Source organism: Lithobates pipiens, unplaced genomic scaffold (genome assembly GCF_037356315.1).
Source record: "Lithobates pipiens isolate NorthernLeopardFrog02 unplaced genomic scaffold, aLitPip1_a1.2 Scaffold_23, whole genome shotgun sequence".
In the NCBI taxonomy this organism is placed as follows: Eukaryota; Metazoa; Chordata; class Amphibia; order Anura; family Ranidae; genus Lithobates; species Lithobates pipiens.
This window is the reverse complement of record NW_027507785.1, coordinates 316,038,876-316,059,138: the sequence shown is the minus strand read 5'-3', so window position 1 is coordinate 316,059,138 and position 20,263 is coordinate 316,038,876. Positions and strand designations below refer to the sequence as shown.

The 20,263-nt window shown below is 43.4% G+C and overlaps 1 long non-coding RNA gene across 2 annotated transcripts in view; it reads right to left on the bottom strand.

The window, feature by feature from the left end:
• Positions 1-20,263, bottom strand: part of LOC143926645 (uncharacterized) — a 228,711-nt gene that overhangs the window by 72,741 nt on the left and 135,707 nt on the right. The window contains exon 4 of one of the 2 annotated variants that reach the window (XR_013262109.1): positions 16,539-17,204. The exons of the other annotated variant lie outside the window; for it this stretch is intronic. This is a non-coding gene — a long non-coding RNA (uncharacterized LOC143926645). Of the gene's footprint in view, positions 1-16,538; positions 17,205-20,263 lie in introns of those variants that run through there. 2 annotated transcript variants of the gene reach the window in all.

The following is a 20,263-nucleotide window of genomic DNA, read 5'->3' as shown; positions in this document are numbered from 1 at the left end:
TGCCTCTCCATAAGGTTGTCGAATGTTCAATCAGCCTCTCTCGTGGGAAAGTTAGGTCATAACTGCAAGTGTACCAGCAAAATTGAATTAACCAGTAAAATGTCATCAGTATTTATAGCTGGGAGGCATCTGTAAAAGTGCAGGGCAAAGAAGTTATGTAGAAGTCAGAATGGAAAAAAAAAAAAAAAAAAATGGCTTTCTTGTGACAAAAGAGGATTTGAAAGAGATAGAAGGGTATAATGAATACCGGCTATTGAGCGGTGTTCCAAAGAGCCAGTTGTTGAGATGTCAAATATTGATTTTCCTGGGTATGCTTTCAGACTACATATGCAATTGTTTGTATTTGCTGTCTACATAGTACAAAAATATTTGTCGTTGAAGGTTACAGCGCCGGATATAAAGCACCTCGCAGAGCCGTATTTTTACCGTAATACTTCTGGAGCCGGTAGAGGTCAAAATTGTATTTATGCACCAAGTGATAGTAAAAAAAAAAAAAAAAAAAAAAAGGTTTCTTTAGCTGCACAAACAAGATATATTTTAACCCGTAATCATTACCTTGCTACCGTCTTAGATGGAAAAAGGCGCTCGTTTTAGCACTCGTTTTAGCGCTAGCGTTTTTAGGCAAAAGACACCCCTTTACTATAACCTCCCATGTGATGCAGACATTATATCATATATGATATATCCATAATTCATGTGCAAAACACAACACAGTAAACATAATGCTACAAAAAAACACAATTCTTACAAACATATTTTTAAATACACTATATTACCAAAAGTATTGGGACGCACACACAATATTTTTATTATATAGGATTTATATAGCGCCAACAGTTTGCCCAGCGCTTTACACTATCGTGGAAGACAGTACAATTTCAATACAGGAGGGATCAGACGGCATATGAACCAAAAGTGTTTTTTTTTTTTTTTTTTTGCACTTTTCAAAGCCCTTGTACACACGGTCGGACATTCCGACAACCAAATACGTCGGATTTTTTCCGACGGATTTTGTCCGAAACTGTTGCATACACACGGTCGGACAAAGTTGTCGGAAAATCCGATCGTTCAGAACGTGATGACGTTATTTCGTTATGAGGGGACTACGTTCACGCTAGCAGCCAATAGCTTTGGTGTAGGAATTTGATCTGAGCATGCGTGGCACTTTGTCCGATCGGAATTCTCTACACATGATCGGACAAAGTCCGATCGGAAATTCTCTACACATGATCGGACAAAGTCCGATCGGATCATGTTGTCGGAAAATTTTACCGACAAGTTTGAAAACTTGGTCCGTCGGAAACAGTCCGTTGGAGACCACACACAGTCGGATCATCCGACAAAACGGTCCGATCGGACACATTCCGTCGGAATCTCCGACCGTGTGTACAAGGGCAAACAAATACAGTAATACTAATACCTTAGATTATGAGTATAATTAATTCCCTGAAACATGCTTGTAATCCAAAACGCTCTTATATCAAAGCGAATTTCCCCATAAGAAATAATGGAAACTCAGATGATACGTTCCACAACCATTTATTCATAAATCATTCAGTTTAAAATCCATATAAAAAAAGATTATAGCAATGTGATGGGTTGTGTAACCATAAAATGTCCATCCGCAAATGAATTAGCAGCAAAAGCCAGCAGGAGCTATAAAAGAGAGGAGAGGCGCCTCGAAGTGTAGCAATATGGTAACATTTATTGAAGGTACAACATTTAGCAAATCACTTGGTTGGTGATTAACCGCATGCCAACCGCCACATGTACATTGGCAGAATGGCACGGCTGTGCAAATGGGCGTACCTGTACGTCCCTTTGAATTTGCTCCGTGAGCGCGCCCGTGGGTGCGGCGGACTTGATGTCCACCGGGTTCCCGCGATCGTCTCACGAAGAGGCAGAACGGGGAGATACCTAGGTAAACAAGGCATTTCCCGTTCTGCCTTGTGAAAGGACAGAGATCTACTGCTTCCTGTTATCGGGAGCAGTAATCACTGTCGTGTCAATTGTAGCCCATCCCCCCTCCCACAGTTGGAATCACTCCCTAGGACACACTTAATCCCTTCATCGCCCACTAGTGGTTAATTCCTTCACTGCCAGTGTCATTTACACAGTAAGCAGTGCATTTTTATAGCAATATGACAATGGTCCCAAAATAGTGTCAAAAGTGTCCGATGTGTCCGCCATAATGTCGCAGTCATGATAAAAATCACAGATCACCGCCATTACTAATAAAATGTATAATAAAAATGCCATAAAATTATCCCCTATTTTGTAGACGCTATAACTTTTGCGCAAACCAATCAATATACGCTTATTGCAATTTTTTTACCAAAAATATCTAGAAGAATGAATATCGGCCTAAACTGAGGAAATTTTTTTTTTTTAGATATATTTTTGGGGGATATTTATTATAGCAAAAAGTAAAAAATTGCATTGCGTTTTTTTTTTTTAAATGACGCTCTTTTTTTGTTTATAGCGCAAAAAATAAAAACCAGAGAGGTGATCAAATACCACCAAAAGAAAGATCTATTTGTCTGAAAAAAACGACGTCAATTTTGTTTGGGTATAGCGTCGCATGACCGCGCAATTGTCAGTTAAAGCGATGCAGTGCTGAATCCCAAAAAATGGCCCGGTCATTCAGCAGCCAAATCTTCCGGGGCGGAAGTGGTTAAAAAAAAAAACATATCTAAGTATGCAGGCTTCCGGGGTAAAGCTGTCCACATATACCATCCCCCGCGCCACCGGCTCTCACTGCTGTCAGACTGCAATCGTGACCGGGAAGACTACCCTGCAGTAGAGTGATCTGAAAGCGAGGCTTGAACCGCTCGTGGATCACAGCGAGGAAGGGGCGATGTTGATGGCGGTGCGGAGGGCGGTCTATGTGGACAGCTTTACCCCGGATGCCTGCATACTTAGATGTGCCTCTTTTAATCATCAACCATGTGAGTTGCTAAATGTTGTACCTTCATTAAATGTAACCATATTACTACACTTAGAGGCGCCTCTCTTCTCTTTTATACTCAGTTGTGACATGACGCTACTTGTGTATCAAGACATCGCTTGTATATCAAGTCAAAATGTATTAAAAAACTTTGCTTGTCTTGCTAAACGCTCTCAAACCGAGTTACTCTCAATCCAAGGTTTTACTGTATAAAAAATTCTTCCAATTGTATAATTAACAGAACACAATGGAGCAAATAAGAGAAGTTTGCTGCTGACATTTACCTAAACTTTATAGATCCATCGAAATAAATTAAAAAAATTAGTCTCTTTTCCTTTAAAAGACCAGAGAAATACACTATATATTGTCAAAAGTATTGTGACGCCTGCCTTTACACACACATGAACTTTAATGGCACCCCAGTCTTGGTCCGTAGGGTTCAATATTGAGTTGGCCCGCCCTTTGCAGCTATAACAGCTTCAACTCTTCTGGGAAGACCGTCCACAAGGTTTAGGAGATGTGTCTATGGGAATGTTTGACCATTCTTCCAGAAGCGCATTTGTGAGGTCAGGTACTGATGTTGGACATGAAGGCCTGGCCAGCAGTCTCCACTCTAATTCATCCCAAAGGTGTTCTATCGGGTTGAGGTCAGTCAAGTTCCTCCACCCCAAACTCGCTCCTCCATGTCTTTATGGACCTTGCTTTGTGCACTGGTCCAAATCATTTGTTGGAGGGGAGATTATGGTGTTGAGTTGTTTTTCAAAGGTTGGGTTTGGCCTCTTAGTTCCAGTGAAGGGAACACTTAAGGTGTCATCATACCAAGACATTTTGGACAATTTCATGCTCCCAACTTTATGGGAACAGTTTGGGGATGGCCTCTTCTTGTTCAAGCATGACTGCGCACCAGTGCACAAAGCAAGGTCCATAAAGACATGGATGAGCGAGTTTAGGGTGGAGGAACTTGACTGGTCTGCACAGAGTACTGACCTGTCCTGAGGCTATCCACAAGGTTTAGGAGTGTATGTATGGGAATGTTTGACCATTCTTCCAGAATCAGATTTGTGAGGTCAGACAATGATGTTGGAGAGAAGGCCTGGCTCGCAGTCTCCGCTTCTAATTCATCCCGAAAGTGTTCTATGGGGGTTGAAGTCAGGACTCTATGCAGGCCAGTCAAGTTCCTCAACCCCAAACTCGCTTATATCTTTATGAACCTTGCTTTGTGCACTTTTTACAGAAATAAAATCTCAACAGAGGCTCTAATACTTCCCCCATTTATCAGATCAAAATAGATGTTTGTGGAGAAAAAAGAGGCAGAGTCATTTTAATGCATAAGGATTATTTCACCCAAAAAACATACTGGTTATAATTACGGTAGTCTGCCTAATACAAGGGAAGTCTAAATGTTCACATCGTGGCACGAAAGGAGTGGCCACAGAGACATGAAACTTTATCACCAATCCACTCTTCCAGATAATCAGCCCTGACAATGGCACATGCACGCTATACAGAGTTCATGTGCTGTTTGCAAACAGTTGGCACTACCCACAACCCCCTCCCGTAGTCAAGGAGAAAAGTGGAGGAAAGGGGCTCAACGTGTGCCACCAATGGGCAAAGTGATGGCAACGGTCTTCGTGGATTTTGAGGGTGTGCAGCAGCAGTGCAGAAGAATCACTTTGCTGATGGAGCACTGATGGGGAAACCACATTTTTCATATTTCCTTATTAACCACTTCAGCCCTGGAAGAATTTACCCCCTTCCTGGCCAGAGCCATTTTTGCGATTCGGCACTGCGTCGCTTTAATTGACAATTGCACGGTCGTGCGATGTGGCTCCCAAATAAAATTGACATCCTTTTTTTCCCACAAATAGAGCTTTCTTTTGGTAGTATTTGATCACCTCTGCGGTTTTTATTTTTTGTGCTATAGACAAAAAAATAGCGTAAATTTTGAAAAAAGCGCATTATTTTTTACTTTTTGCTATAATAAATATCCCCAAAAAATATATAATTATTTTTTTTTCCCCTTAGTTTAGGCCGATACGTATTCTTCTACATATTTTAAATAAATTCTCAATAAGCGTGTATTGATTGGTTTCGCAAAAGTTATAGCGTCTGCAAAATAGAGGATAGTTTTATTGAGTTTTATTGATCATTTTTTTTTTACTAATAATGGCGGCGATCAGCAATTTTTATCGTGACTGCGACATTATGGCGGACACATCGGACACTTTTGGCGCGATTTTGACACCATTCAGATTTATACAGCGATCAGTGCGAGTAAAAATGCATTGATTACTGTGTAAACACAGCTTCCTGAGGACACTCAAATGCGAAACGCGTAGGTGTTGTGGGAGACATACGGTCCTTGAATACAAGCCAGGAACAGGTCGGCCCAGTGGAGGGAGACTATCACCACCTGCGGAACATCAGTAGATTGCCCGATTTTAGAAGGGTTTTCTCATTGCTGGAAAGGCTTGGTGTCGGCCGATAGACACATTGAAATGTGAGTGCAATACGTTTTTTTATTGATTTTTCCATTAAAGTTAAAACGTTTTTACACTATATTGGTTCCATTTAATTTTGTATGAATATATGGACGTTGAGGAATTGCTAATGGGAGGAATGCGTTGTGGATTGGTTATCCGTTGAATGAATCGAAGGCTTACTGATTGGGGACATCTGGTGAGTGGCCATTCTGCTTGGTGTCGGTGGCACAGATTTGGTTATTTTAGTTGACACAAGTGGACTTTTGATTAGAAGATGATCGGTGATTAAGACGGCACAGTTGGAGCAATCGAATTAAAATATCGCACAATAAGGGCGCTATATTTTTTGCAATTATAAATTAATGTCTTGTGTATATATTTTGGATAATATGGGGGCACAGTGATTATTTAGTAAATATATGTATTATTAAGCATAATCTACTGAGAAGGGGGGTAGTTAAAATAGTGAGTGGGAGGCGCAATCCCCTAAAGATATACATACTGTGTAAATGTGACTGGCAGTGAAGGGATTAACCACTAGGTGGTGCTGTAGGGGTTAAGTGTGTCCTAGGGACTGATTCTAACTGTAGGGGGGAGGGGCTGTGTGTGACACGTCACTGATCACCTCTCCCGATTACAGGGAGCGGTGATCAGTGACAGTGTCACTAGGCAGAACGGGGAAATGCTTGTTTACATTAGCATCTCCCCGTTCTTCCTCACCGTGAGATGATTGCGGGTATCCCCGTAGACATCGAGTCCGCGGGACCCGCGATCACGGATCACGGAGCTCCCGGCGGGCACACGCATGCCCCGCAAGCCACCTCTTAAAGGGCAACGTACAGGTATGTTAATCTACCTGTACGTGCCCTTCTCCTGCAGTATATCTGCGTGAGGCGTTCGGAAAGTGGTTAAAGTTGTTTAACAATATCTAAGAAAGCCTCCAATATCCTGGTTACCTTAGCTGACTTCATACCAAAGGAATGTCATTATAAACTGACCAAGCCCTTTAAAGGTCATGTTGCTGGGAGTCTGCTGGGGAGGGTTTGCCATTTCCTTAATTTCAAGTCCTTTGCATAATACAGTTAAAACTTTTATTAATAGTCTGGTATCAGAGCTGCTATGATGCATGGGCCCGATAATGATCATCTGTGCCACGCCGTGAAAGCGCGGGGGGGACTCCGTGGCGAAAAGGCATCTTTAGTTAAGTATTCTTGTTATATGTTCTAATATTTTACATCTGTTATCTGTATCGTCATTCCTTAATTAAATGTTATGCCCCGTACACACGATCGGAATTTTGGTCGGAAAAAGCTCTGATAGTTTTCCAGACGGAATTCCGACGGGATTTCGCTCAAGCTGTCTTGCATACACACGCTCACACCAAATTCCGACCGTCAAGAACGCGGTGACGTATTACGCATATGACGGGACTAGAAAAAGGAAGTTCAATAGCCAGTAGCCATTAGCTTCCGTCTCGTAGTTAGACATGTGCGTCGTCAATAAATTTGTTTCATTTCGCTCCGTTTCGTTTCGTACGAAAATGAATTTGTATTTTATAATTCGTGTCCAAAATTTAATTCGGATTTGTACGATATACGTTATATTGTTAGATTTGTAAACTTTTCGACAAATAACGAAAGTTCGTTATGATGAATTTATCATTATGAGGGGTTCATTTTGTTTATTGAAAATCTTACAAACAGCAACTTATATACAATAAAACCATAATAAATAAATAAAACATATTTACAAAATAATTGAATATGACAACAAAACAGAAAGAACAAGAACAAAATAAACGGTGCAAACTAAATTGCGCACAACATAATCCCTACGGGAGAGCCAGACTAAGGAACATCACCGTCACCATGCATGGAGCTTTTTATCAAAATGATATTTGATCTGAAAGTTTAGGGGAGTGAAAGAAGAATACAAAGAAAAGCCGCACACCCCGAGATCAACAGACAGCAGCTACAGAGCTATCCAGGCCTCCTGCTGCCACTTGTCTTTCTCAAGACCCCGAATCTTCCCAACCTCACCCAGAATGTTCTGCATCACCACTTCCACAGAGAGGGTTTTACCCCGTAAGGATACCTGACACCGTGCACTCCACGTGGAATAACGGACTACTAAACTAACTAAAAAAAGTGTTTCCAAATCATAATCCAGACAAGTCTGGAAAGCCCCATACACCCACTCTGCATAACACATATGGGGGAGAAGGGGTATACTCACATCCCTCCCCACCCTCCTGTACACCTCTATATTAAAAGGGCACTGAAGTAGAAAGTGATCCATGGACTCCACCACTCCTCCACACTCCACTCTTGGGCAGCCCCGATCACTCATGGAAAGAAACTTCAAGTTGCCCTTCACAAAAAAATTTCCATGAAAGGCAAGGGTCTGTACACCTGCTGTGTCCATTATGAGGGGTTAATTTTGTTTATTGAAAATCTTACAAACAACAACTTATATACAATAAAACCATAATAAATAAATAAAACATATTTACAAAATAATTGAATATAATTATACAAACCAGAAAGAACAAGAACAAAATAAATGGTGCAAAACAAATTGCGCATTACATAATCCCTATGGGAGAGCCAGACTAAGGAACATCACCGTCACCATGCATGTAGCCTTTTATCAAAATCATATTTGATCTGAAAATCTAGGGGAGTGAAAGAAGAATACAAAGAAAGCCGCACACCCCGAGATCAACAGGCAGCCGCTACAGAGCCCTGATATTCCTCCACGCCTTTATCCAGGCCTCCTGCTGCCACCTGTCTTTCTCAAGACCCCGAATCTTCCCAACCTCACCCAGAATGTTCTGCATCACCACTTCCACAGGGAGGATTTTACTCCGTAAGGATACCTGACACCGTGCACTCCACGTGAAATAACGGACTACTAAACTAACTAAAAAAGTGTTTCCAAATCATAATCCAGACGAGTCTGGAAAGCCCCATACACCCACTCTGCATAGCTCATATGGGGGAGAAAGGGTATACTCTATATTAAAAGGGCACTGAAGTAGAAAGTGATCCATGGACTCCACCACTCCTCCACACTCCACTCTCAGGCAGCCCGATCACTCATGGAAAGAAACTTCAAGTTGCCCTTCACAAAAAAAAATTCCATGAAAGGCAAGGGTCTGTACACCTGCTGTGCCCATTATGAGGGGTTCCCACCATCCCTGTGCTGTGCTGAGTTCCTGGGGTTTTACCTTTTAGGTTTGTAAACTTTTCGTAACAATTACGAATTTTCGTTATGATGAATTTATCATTATGAGGGGTTCCCACCATCCCTGTGCTGTGCTGACTTCCTGGGGTTTTAACTTTTAGGTTCGTTAACTTTTCGTAACAATTACGAATTTTCGTTATGAATTTGGATCCGAAATTCGTAAACGAAATTTCGTACAGAATTCACATGCATAAAAATTTGTATTTTGGATTCGTACGAAACTAATCGCACATGTCTACTCGTATTTGAATCTGAGCATGCGTGAGTTTTTTTTTGCGTCGGAATTTTCACACACACGAACGCATTTTGGGATAGGAACTTTTTCCGACCGAAAAATGGAGAACCTGCTCTCAATCTTTTGTTGCCTGAAATTCGGCCAGCAAAAGTCCAATGGAGCGTACCCACGGTCACATTTTCCAACCAAAAACTCTCATTGTTCTTTTGCTGGCCGAATTTCCGATCGTGTGTACGCAGCACAACCCCAAAAAACATAAACTATCACGTGACCGTGATAAAATAAGTACTTCAAGCCTTCTTCTTCCACTTTCTCCATTTTCAACTTGACTTCGGGAGAGGGCAAATGTTTGCAAAGAGCGCATGATAACGGCATGATAACGGTATGATAACGGTATAGCATGCATGCATCATTTTCAGCACTGAATATCTAGAAGAGTGGTTTGGTGCAGTGATAAAGTTTTACGTCTGTGTGGTCACTCCTTCCGTGTCAAGCTGTGAATTTTTCAGACTACCCTCACATAGATCTATGTGGGAGAAATGAGGTGCTTATGGGTAAAGTTGCATCTTAACCAGTTGCCAAACGCCTACCGTAGATATACCGGGGCAGATCAGTTCTATGGTGCGAAAGGACGTACCTGTACTCTATTTCATGCCATAGCCACTGGGAGACCCGATCACCTGCTGATTGCACAATCAGCGGGTCTGGCAGACCCGATGTCCGCTGGCCACCTGCGATCGTTCCCAGGAAAGGCAGAACGGTGACCTGCCTATATAAACAAGGCAAGTCGCCATTCTGACAGGGGAGAAGATAGAGATTGGTGTTCCTGCTAAGCAGGAACACCGATCTCTGTCTTCACCCAGTCAGTCCATCCCCCTACACAGTTAGAAAGCAATCCTTAGGGACACATTTAATCCTTTGATCACCCCTTCCCTGCCAATGTCATTAGTACAGTGACAGCGCATATTTTTAGCACTGATTACTGCAATAATGTCACTGGTCCCCAAAAAAGTGTCAAAAGTGTGCAATTTGTGTGTCACAATATCGCAGTCCTGCTAAAAATTTGCTGATCATTACTAGTAAAAAAATTTGTATAAAATGCCATAAAAATATCACATAGTTTGTAGACGTGATAACTTTTTGCACAAACCAATCAATATACGCTTATTGGGATTTTTTTTATTTTTAGCAAAATACATATTGGCCTAAACTGATGAATGAATTCTATTTTTTTCCCATTTTTTTATTGGATGTTTTATAGCAAAAAGTAAAAAATATTGGGGGGTTTTTTTCAGAATTTTTTTCAGAATTTTTCGGATTTTTTTTGTTTATAGTGCAAAAAATAAAAACTGCAGAGGTGATCAAATACCACCAAAAGAAAGCTCTATATTGTGGGGAAAAAAGGACGGTCAATTTTATCTGGGTACAGCGTCGCAATTTTCAGTTAAAATAATGCAGTGCCATATGGCAAAAAATGGCCTGGTCATGAAGGGGGGCTAAACCTTTCCAGGGCTGAAGTTGTTAAATGATTCTAAAGGAAATTATATTTTATTTTTTAAATAAGAAACATGTTCTACTTACCTGCTCTGGGCAATGGTTTTGCCCAGAGCAGTCTGATTCTCTTCTTTTTTGGGTCCTCTGCCGGGGGAGCTGGCTCCTCCCTCCTGCCGAGTGCTCCCAATAGCAAACCTTGGGGGGCACCTGAGCAGGCTCGCTCCCGAGCCCCTCTCCAGTGCTAAAAAATATGCGCTGTCACTGTACTAATGATATGGGCAGGGAAGGGGTGATCAAAGGGTTAAATGTGTCCCTAAGGATTGCTTTCTAACTGTGTAGGGGGATGGACTGACTGGGTGAAGACAGAGATCGATTGGACTATCCATTCACCTCCAATGTGTGGATGGGGGGAATCGATTCATTTTCTTTCATTTTAGAACTTCACCTTGTTATTGCTGCCTGTGTCCCTGTAGAGGTTTTCCCATCATTTCCTAATAACCCGCCATGCCCTAAGTGTCACCAGGACAGAAAGTAGACAGGGGACTTCTTGTCACTGGGGCCATAGATACCTGATAGAGATTCTAACCCTTCCTCAATCTGTTTAAATGTTTTTTTTAAATAGCTGTTAAGCATCTCTGTTTGGGATACTTGCTCTTATTCCCTCTCCCAGAAGTGAGAAGAAATCCCTAGAGCAGCAACATCCAGTAATAAAAGCCTGACAGAGGTTCTAACCTTTTAATACACTCAATCCAAAGCTTGTATTGTTCCAGAAAGAAAGGTTTAGGCTGGAGTCGGGCTTGAGTTAAAGCAGAAGTCCAGGATAAACAAATCTACGAGCCTTGTGCCTTACAGGAATTTTGGTATCCTTTGTGTCTTTTTAACATATCTGTGCCGTTATTCAGCATTAAACAAGTCCTCTATTTTACCTCTGTGCAGGAACTTCCTGTGATACAGACCAGTCACTGCTGCTCTCACTGCTTGTGCAGGGTGACTGGTCTTGTCTCCGCCCCCTCCTGTAGTTTTCTGCAGGCAGACTGTAATAGGTGGAGCTGCTGGGCCACTCCCACACCTCTGCTCTCTCTCCTTGTGCAGGGTGCCTGGTCTTGTCTCCACCCTCTACTGTAGTTTCTGCAGGCAGACTATAGTGGGTGGAGCCTGCTGGGCCCCTCCCACAGCTCTGATTTTTTTCCTTGCGCAGGGTGACTGGTCTTGTCTCCGCCCCCTCCTGTAGTTTCTGCAGGCAGACAGCAGTGGGTGGAGCTGCTGAGCCCCTCCTACAGCTCTGATTTCTTTCCTTGTGCAGGGTGACTGGTGTTGTCTCCGCCCCCTCCTGTAGTTTTCTACAGGCAGCCTGTAGTGGGTGGAGCTTCTGGGCCACTCCTACACCTCTGCTATCTCTCTCCTTGTGCAGGGTGACTGGTCTTGTCTCCGCCCCCTCCTGTAGTTTCTGCAGGCAGACAGCAGTGGGTGGAGCTGCTGAGCCCCTCCTACAGCTCTGATTTCTTTCCTTGTGCAGGGTGACTGGTCTTGTCTCCGCCCCTTCCTGTAGTTTTCTGCAGGCACCCTGTAGTGGGTGGAGCTGCTGGGCCACTCCCCTCTGGGTTTTCCTGGGTTTTTTCAAGGTGTTTGGTGCACAGAAAATGTGGCTACTGAAGAATATATTTAAATGAAAGTTTTTCAGTAAAGGGTGGCAAACGAAACGATTTTTTTTTTTTTCTGTATTTAGGACAAACTTCAATCTTCATTCCAGAAATCCCCCTTTCCGGATGGCTCAGTATTTGCAGCCAGATGTGTCATGGACTTGTACTCGGATCTCTGACACCCACAACGGCGATTATCCTGTAAATACAACACATTAACAGCTTGCCATCACAACCCCGGCTGTCAACGTTTTTGACCTTACTTCAGCATTGTGAGGCGGTTATCCTTCAGTGAAGTTTAATGCATCAGTACGAGGTAGAGAAGGCTCTGATTTTGCCATGATTGATAAAGATTTGCGGAAATTCACTCAAGACCTGCCGGGGGGAGTCGTTGTGGTAGCTCCATTAAGTCCATTTTTATTCTAACAAACACATAGTGCAGATGGCTTTTTCTTGGCAAAAATTGGGCCATCTGCAATATTTAGACTCTTCCATGTTTAATTCAACACCTTTGAGAAAACTCAGCCCAATATTGATGACTTTCTAGCCTGACGAAGGTGGATGCACGCCAAGGTGGAGGAGGCGAAGGCTGCAATGTACCCTGTTGAAACATTTCGGTACGCTGTAAGCACAAATATATTCCTTAGAATTAACTCGAGGTTATTATTTGCTCAGCGTAATCGCCCAGAGTGGAAACAGGGAAACAAAACAAGACGTAGCTCTTAGCTGTTCTATTTTTTTTTTTCCTCATTTTTTGTCACAAAAAATAAAAAAAAGAAAGAAAAAAAAGAAAGAGAAAAAGAAAGAAAGAGTGAAAGAAAGAAAGAAAGAAAAAAAAAAGAAAGAGAAAAAGAAAGAAAGAAGAAAAAGAGAAAGAAAGAAAGAAAGAAAGAGTGAAAGAAAGAAAGAAAGAAAAAGAAAGCGAAAAAGAAAGAAAGAAAAAAAAAAAAAGAAAGAAAGAAAAAGAAAAAAAAGAAAGAAAAAGAAAGAAAGAAAAAAAAAGAAAGAGAAAAAGAAAGAAAGAACGAAAAAAAAGAATGAGAAAAAGAATGAAAGAAAGAAAGAAAGAAAGTAAGGAAGAACATAAAGTGGTGGTAAAATCAGAAGGTTTTTTATCTTAATGCATTCTATGCATTAAGATAAAAAACCTTTTGTGTGTAGCAGCCCCCCTTAATACTTACCTGAGCCCATGCCGATCCATCGATGTTCCAGGAGAGACTCGGCTGCCCGGGACACCCTTCCTCATTGGCTGAGACAGCAGCGTGGCACCATTGGCTCCAGCCGCTGTCAATCAAAGTCAGTGAGCCAATGAGGAGAGAGGGGTTGCGGGGGCCTAGCCACAGTTCCGTGTCTGAATGGACACAGGACCTGCAGCTCGGCTCGGGTGCCCCCATAGTAAGCTGCTTGCTGTGCGGCCACTCGGCAGGAGGGAGGGGCCAGGAGCACAGAAGCGGGACTAGAGAAGAGGAGGATCTGGGCTGCTCTGTGCAAAACCATTACACAGAGCAGGTAAGTATAACATGTTTGTTATTTTTAAGCAAAAAAAAAAAACTTTAGTACTACTTTAAGTGGAGAAGTAACAAACAAAAAAAATGGAGGCATGTTGGATTTGATAGTGCCTAATATGTGGAAAAATGCAAAATACAATGATGACTTTAAAGCAGAGCTCCATCCCCCCACCAAAAAATGATAAGTCAGCAGCAAATACTGTAGCTTACTATCAGGGCACTTACCTGTCCAGGGATCCAGCGGTGTCCTCACCCAAGCTGGTTCTTGAATCAGCTTTCGGGTGCTGGCACCGCCATCTTGGATAAGGGAGGCCGGCAGTGAAGCCTTGCGGCTTCACACCTATTTTCCAGCTGTGCATGCATGGATCACGCTGCACTTTCTCAATGGGCCGGCTCTGGCGAGGGACAAAATTCCGTCTGAGTTCGCCGCAGCGAACTCAGCAGGAAGTGGGAGCGGGTATCCCCCCCCCACACAAGGGGACTAATGTGGCACCGGATGGAGGGAGGAGGCAGACAAGCAGAGTATCCCCTTTTGGGTGGGGCTACACTTTAAAGTGGAAGTAAACACCCCTTTCGTTTTCAGCCAAGGGAGCTGCTATTTTGGCCTCTGTTTAATCTTTAACTGCCAAGAAGTTGCACATGTGATCTGTTATGACACCAGCCATTGGAAGGTTTAACAGTTTGGTTGAGAGCACAACCAATGTGACAGTTACATTTCCAGCACATGCCAGGAATGTAACTGTTTTTTGAAACTGTTAAATCGATGGGTTTACTTCCGCTTTAAGGAGGTGTGAGAGCAGTTATGGAAATCAAAACTGTGCATTGGGATAGTGCTGCCAGTTTTGAGTCTTTAAAGAGGACTTCCAGATATGGATATTTTATACATAGTTGTATTGATCCAGCTTGGACAGAGTAAATAGATATCCAACATCCAAAATTGGCTTCCATTGGTGATGCTTTAAACATGAATTTCTGGTATGGATATTGAAATGGATATTTTGATGATAGGCAACTCCTATCCTCATATTGATTAGTGGTTCCAAATTAATAACTACTGCAGTAGGGAACAGACACTCCAGTGATCCCCACTTGCCTCCGAGTCCCGTGTGGATCGGCTGCCCTGCTGCATTCTGAACACAAGAGGTTGGCCGGTAGGCATTGGCGCCATTCAGAAAATGCAAAGCATTCTTTAATTGGATGAGGTGGAGAGTGTGAGGTCACCACCCCATCTCTCCACCTCATCCAATCAGAGAACACTTTGCATTCATTCATCCACTTGGTGCAAGACTCAGAAGCAAGTGGAGATTGCTGGAGTAGCTAAGAGATCCTACAGGCATGGTATATGCAAGATTACATTCAGGACTTTTTTTCCGTCACCTCCAACACTAAATTAATATAATGCCAAGGGGTGCTGGGGTGTGTTGAAGGGTCTATTCATGCTGGTTGCTGAGGGATCTATTGTTGCTGATAGATCAACTGTTGATGGGAGTGATCTACTTTTGAGGGAGGGGTCTATATATTGCTGGCTACTGGGACATATGTTGTTGCTGGTGGGAGTCTATTGTTGCTGGGGGATATTTTGTTGTAGGGGGGACATTGTTGCTGGGGGGATCTGTTGTTGCTGGGAAGGTGGTCTATTGTTGCTGGGAGGGATCTATTTTTTCCTGGGTGGTCTATTGTTGCTGGGGGGGGGTCTATTTTTGCTGGCTGCAGGGAACTGATTTTACTGCCTTTCTTTCGAAAATTGCATAAAACTACTGAGCACCAAAAAATGATACTTGGAGCCGTGTTCTCTAAAAGGGCCAGTACTGGGAGTTGGATAGGGGGTGCAACCAAGGGACAGTGTTCGGAGGTGGGTAGGAGGCGATAAGGGGTGACTTAGAATGGGGGAAGTACCTCCACCTATTCTCTGAAAGCTCTGGTTACATTGGGCCAAATGTCCATTATGTATGAAATATCCAAACCTGGAATTCATCTTGGGAATGCATTGGTCGAAGATATTAACTGCTTCAGGGAACATAGCCAAACTAGGGATCCCTAGTTGCCCTACTACCAAAATCAGTGGGGTGACCAATATCCTCGTTTTAAGAATGGCTCTAAATCTGAGGTTGGGCATCAGGCACGCCATTGAGTTCCCTGGTTCTGAAAAAAAAAAAAACCCTTAGCATTGCCAGATCTTAAAGAAGGAGAGCATGAGAGGGAGGTTGCCCAGCATACAGTAAAACATATATTTTTTAGTTTAGTATGGAGTTGTGAATGGTTCAAAGCCCTTCCCTTACTTCCTGTCCTCAAGACATAACAGCAAGTAGAAGGAAATCTTCTTAAATGTTTGGAGGAGGAGCACAGTGTTTGGGCGGCACAGTGGTGTAGTGGTTAGCACTCTCACCTAGCAGTAAGAAGGGTCAGTGGTTCAAATCCCAACTATGACTCTACCTGCCTGGAGTTTGCATGTTCTCCCTGTGCCTGCGTGGGTTTCCGCTGGGTACTCCGGTTTCCTCCCACAAACCAAAGACATGCAGGTAGGTTAACTGGCTTCTGTCCAAAATTGGCCCTAGTGTATGAATGGGGACCTTGGATTGTGGGCTCCTTGAGGGTAGGGACCAATGTGAGTGTGTAATATACAGGGATAGGGACAATTGTAGATACTCAGGTTGAACTGGATGGACTGGTGTCTTTATTCAACCTTACTAACTATGAAACAGAGCTGGGAAATTTGGCAAGGAGATCTTACTGTTGAGATAACCAACACATATATAAAGCCAAGGGCTGACTTGGTCCACCAGGCCTGAATCCATAACTAAAACTTCACTGTTTGGATGTACTGGCTCTTTATTAAAAAGTGTACACCGACATTTTATATAAATAATTTATTTTGAGCTGCATCAATAGCAGAACCATATTGATGTGTGATGGGGGTCTAACAGAGATTATAAACTTAAACAATTTGCTATGTCCAAGACAACTCCTCTATTTATTATGATCTATTATGATCTAAAATGGGCATACATTGCATTGTCCATTCAAGTAATACTTTTCATTTCCACAGCAGTTATATAGGGGATTCTGGTTACAGTCTTGACCACTGGAGAAAGTCTGATGTCTGACTGTGTATGGACAATGCAATCTGTGTCTATTTTGCTCAAAATAACTGAAGGAATTGGCTTTGAGAAAGAGATTAGAAAGGCAGGGGGACCTTTAATGGTTTTGCAATTGGACCCCGTTACACATAGATATGGCCTTGATATTGATGATGTGATAATGCAGCAGAATTGTAGCAAACTGCCCAGCACCCCCTATGTACATACCCTAATGAGGGCACCCAACTAAACCCTCAGGACATGTAAAAAAGTCTTCATTTGAAATCTCAAACTTAGTGCAACTAATTTCAGAAAACGAAGGTGAGATACTCCCTGCCGTTAATTCCTTGGTCCGAGTTAACGTTCTTATAAAGCAAGCCTCAGGCCCGCAGGTTCCACCAGCTGGACACTAAAGCCCTTGTAATGCTGCCTTGTGATGGGATTATGTCTGGCTCAGAATAGGTCTCCATGTCGGACTTCCATTATTAGCAGTGTAGCCTTTTTGCGCTTCCACACTTCTCTTTTGTCCTCAAAAGTACTTAAGATCCCAGAATAGGACTTTGAAATTCATGAGCTGGAAAAGGTCAGTGGGAAACAAAGAGTCAATATACCCAAAAACAAATATCAATTCAAATAAAAACATTATTTTAAAAGGTTTGTATGTCTAATTATTAGGGTCATGTCATACTAGGAATGCTGTTGATGGTGGCAACTCACCAGCATCAGGATCACTAGGAGAGCATTCACAATGTCCCTCCATTGCCGGATGGATCAGCAAGTGGTCACACTGTCCATGCTCCCTCCTTGACCAATGGGACTCCGCAGCAATTTGGGCAGTAAGGGAGCCATGCTGTAAGAGCAAGCAATTCTACTACTTTTAAAGATGAACTCCATCTTTTGATATACTTTGCATAGTTTGTTTGGGCCAGCTTGGCCCAGACGAACTGCAGTATGTCCCTCGCTAACATGTGAGACCGCTGGATGTGTGGAATAAACTATATGTAGCCTCAACTACATGCAGCATACCGCACTGTGTTCCGGGTATGAGCCGAGACTTCCTGTTGCATACCCGGAACACAGTAGAGACTATCACAGCAGCACTCAGAGATAGCAATGTATTCTATAAACAATAGACTATAGAGTCTTTTTCAAACAGGGTGTCTTGAGGCTTCTTCAGGGGTACCTTGGCAAAATGCCTAAAAATGTATCAAAAAATTGTATACAAGCCAGCAGGCAGATCAAGCCTGCCTTTCAGTTACACAAAGCCACGGGTTTTCATTATGCACCATTACGACTTTCTAGACCAGGGTTTCTCAACCTTTTAACCCTAGAGGAACCCCAAAAATAATTTTCTCAAGGAACCCTTCCTAAACCCAAATCATTAGGGCTCAATCGGAATGCTCCTCATACTGGTGGTCAATAGGAAGAATGTCCCCCTTAAAGTGGTGCTCGAGAATGCCACCCTAAGCCCTTGTACACACGGTCGGACATTTCGACAACCAAATCCGTCAGATTTTGTCCGTCGGATTTTGTCCGACGGATTTTGTCCAAAACTGTTGCATACACACGGTCGGACAAAGTTGTCGGAAAATCCGATCGTTCAGAACGTGATGACGTTATTTTGTTACGTTGGACTACGTTCAGGCTAGTAGCCAATAGCTTTGATGTAGGGATTTGATCTGAGCATGCGTGGCACTTTGTCCGATCGGAATTCTCTACACATGATCGGAGTATGTCCGATCGGAGTATTTTGTCTGAAAATTTTACCAACGAGTTGGAAAACTTGGTCTGTCGGATACTCCGAAGGAAACAGTCCGATGGAGACCACACACACAGTTGGAATATCCGACAAAATGGTCCAATTGGACACATTCCGTCGGAATCTCCGACCGTGTGTACAAGGGCTTAAAGACAGCTAAAAATATATTTTTTATTTTTTTTACATTTTACAATGGGGTGCCTCGAGACTCTCCATAATTTTAAAGGGTGCCTTGACTGAAAAAAGGTTGAGAAACACTGCTCTACTGTGTTCCAGATATGCAACAGAAATTCCCGGCTCAAACCCGGAATGTTATTAATGCTGTCGCCATTACTTTTTCTCCCTTACTTAGATTTTGTCTGCTTGGCATAGTGGAAGACCTGGTTTCCACCAACACAGAATGGACACTCCTCAGTCCTAAATCTTCTCCTGATTTATGCCTGGAAAGGCATCATATTACATTGGAAACAGTCCTGTCCTCCAACTATTCATTTTTGTGCCTGGTGAATTCTGCTTTACCTTCCAAGCTACCTACAGTAACTGCTGTTGCCCAACAAAAAATGACTGTGGGCAGGCTGGATTGAGGACCCCTCTATGGCTACTCCCCCTAATGTTCAATGATACCTTTAGCTGTGATTCCCTTTATTTGAAGTTCCGAGTGGGAGGAACATGTGGGGATTGGTTTGTGGGTATTTATTGTCAGTCTCTCGTTTGCATTTATCTTACCAATTTTACGTGAGCCGCGCACCAGTTTTGTGGAGCTTTATGATTTACTATGCTTGTCTGTTGATGTTTTTGACAACAGGATCTCCGCTGGGTGTCCTACTCCTGCACAGGCCTGGGCAGGGGTCGCAATAAAAAAGAAGTTTAAAACATTTTTTGCACAGACATGTGAACAGTCCCCTTAAGTTGTATTCTAGGCCAGGGGTCGCCAACCTACACACAGTGCTCCAGCTCTCTGCCCCCTCCCCTGGATCACACTGCTGCCTTATACACACAATGCTCCCAGCTCTCTGTCCCCTGCCCCTGGATCACACTGCTGCCTTATACACACAATGCTCCAGCTCTCTACTCCCATCCCCTTGGATTATACTGTTATCTGATACACACAATGCTCCAGCTCTCTGCCCCCTCCCCCTGGATCACACTATTGCCTTATACACACAATGCTCCAGCTCTCTGCCCCCTCCCCTGGATCACACTGCTGCCTTATACACACAATGCTCCGGCTCTCTGCCCCCCCCCCCCCAATCACACTGCTGCCTTATACACACAATGCTCCGGCTCTCTGCCCCCCCCCCCCGATCACACTGCTGCCTTATACACACAATGCTCCCAGCTCTCTGTCCCCTGCCGATGGATCCACTACTGCCTTATACACACAATGCTCCAGCTCTCTACTCCCATCCCCCTGGATCACACCGCTGCCCAATACACACAATGTTCCAGGTCTCTGCTCCCCTCCCCCTGGATCACACTGCTGCCTTAAACACCAAATGCTCCAGCTCTCTGTCCTCACCCCCTGGATCACACTGCTGTCTTATACACACAATGCTCTGGGTCTCTACCCCCCTCCCCCTGGATCACACTGCTGCCTAATATACACAATGCTGCGGCTCTCTGCCCCCCTCCCCCTGGATCACATTGCTCCCCTATACACACAATGCTCTGGCTCTGTGCTCCCTCCCCATGGATCACACTGCTGTCTTATACAAAAAATGCTCCGGCTCTCTGCCCCCCTCCCCCAGTATCAAACTGCTGCCTTATACACACAATGCTCCGGGTCTCTACCCCCTACATCCGCCACAATGTTGATTTGCAGCAGGACCCCCGAGGACCACCAAAATTTTCTCCACGGACCATCAGTGGCCCAA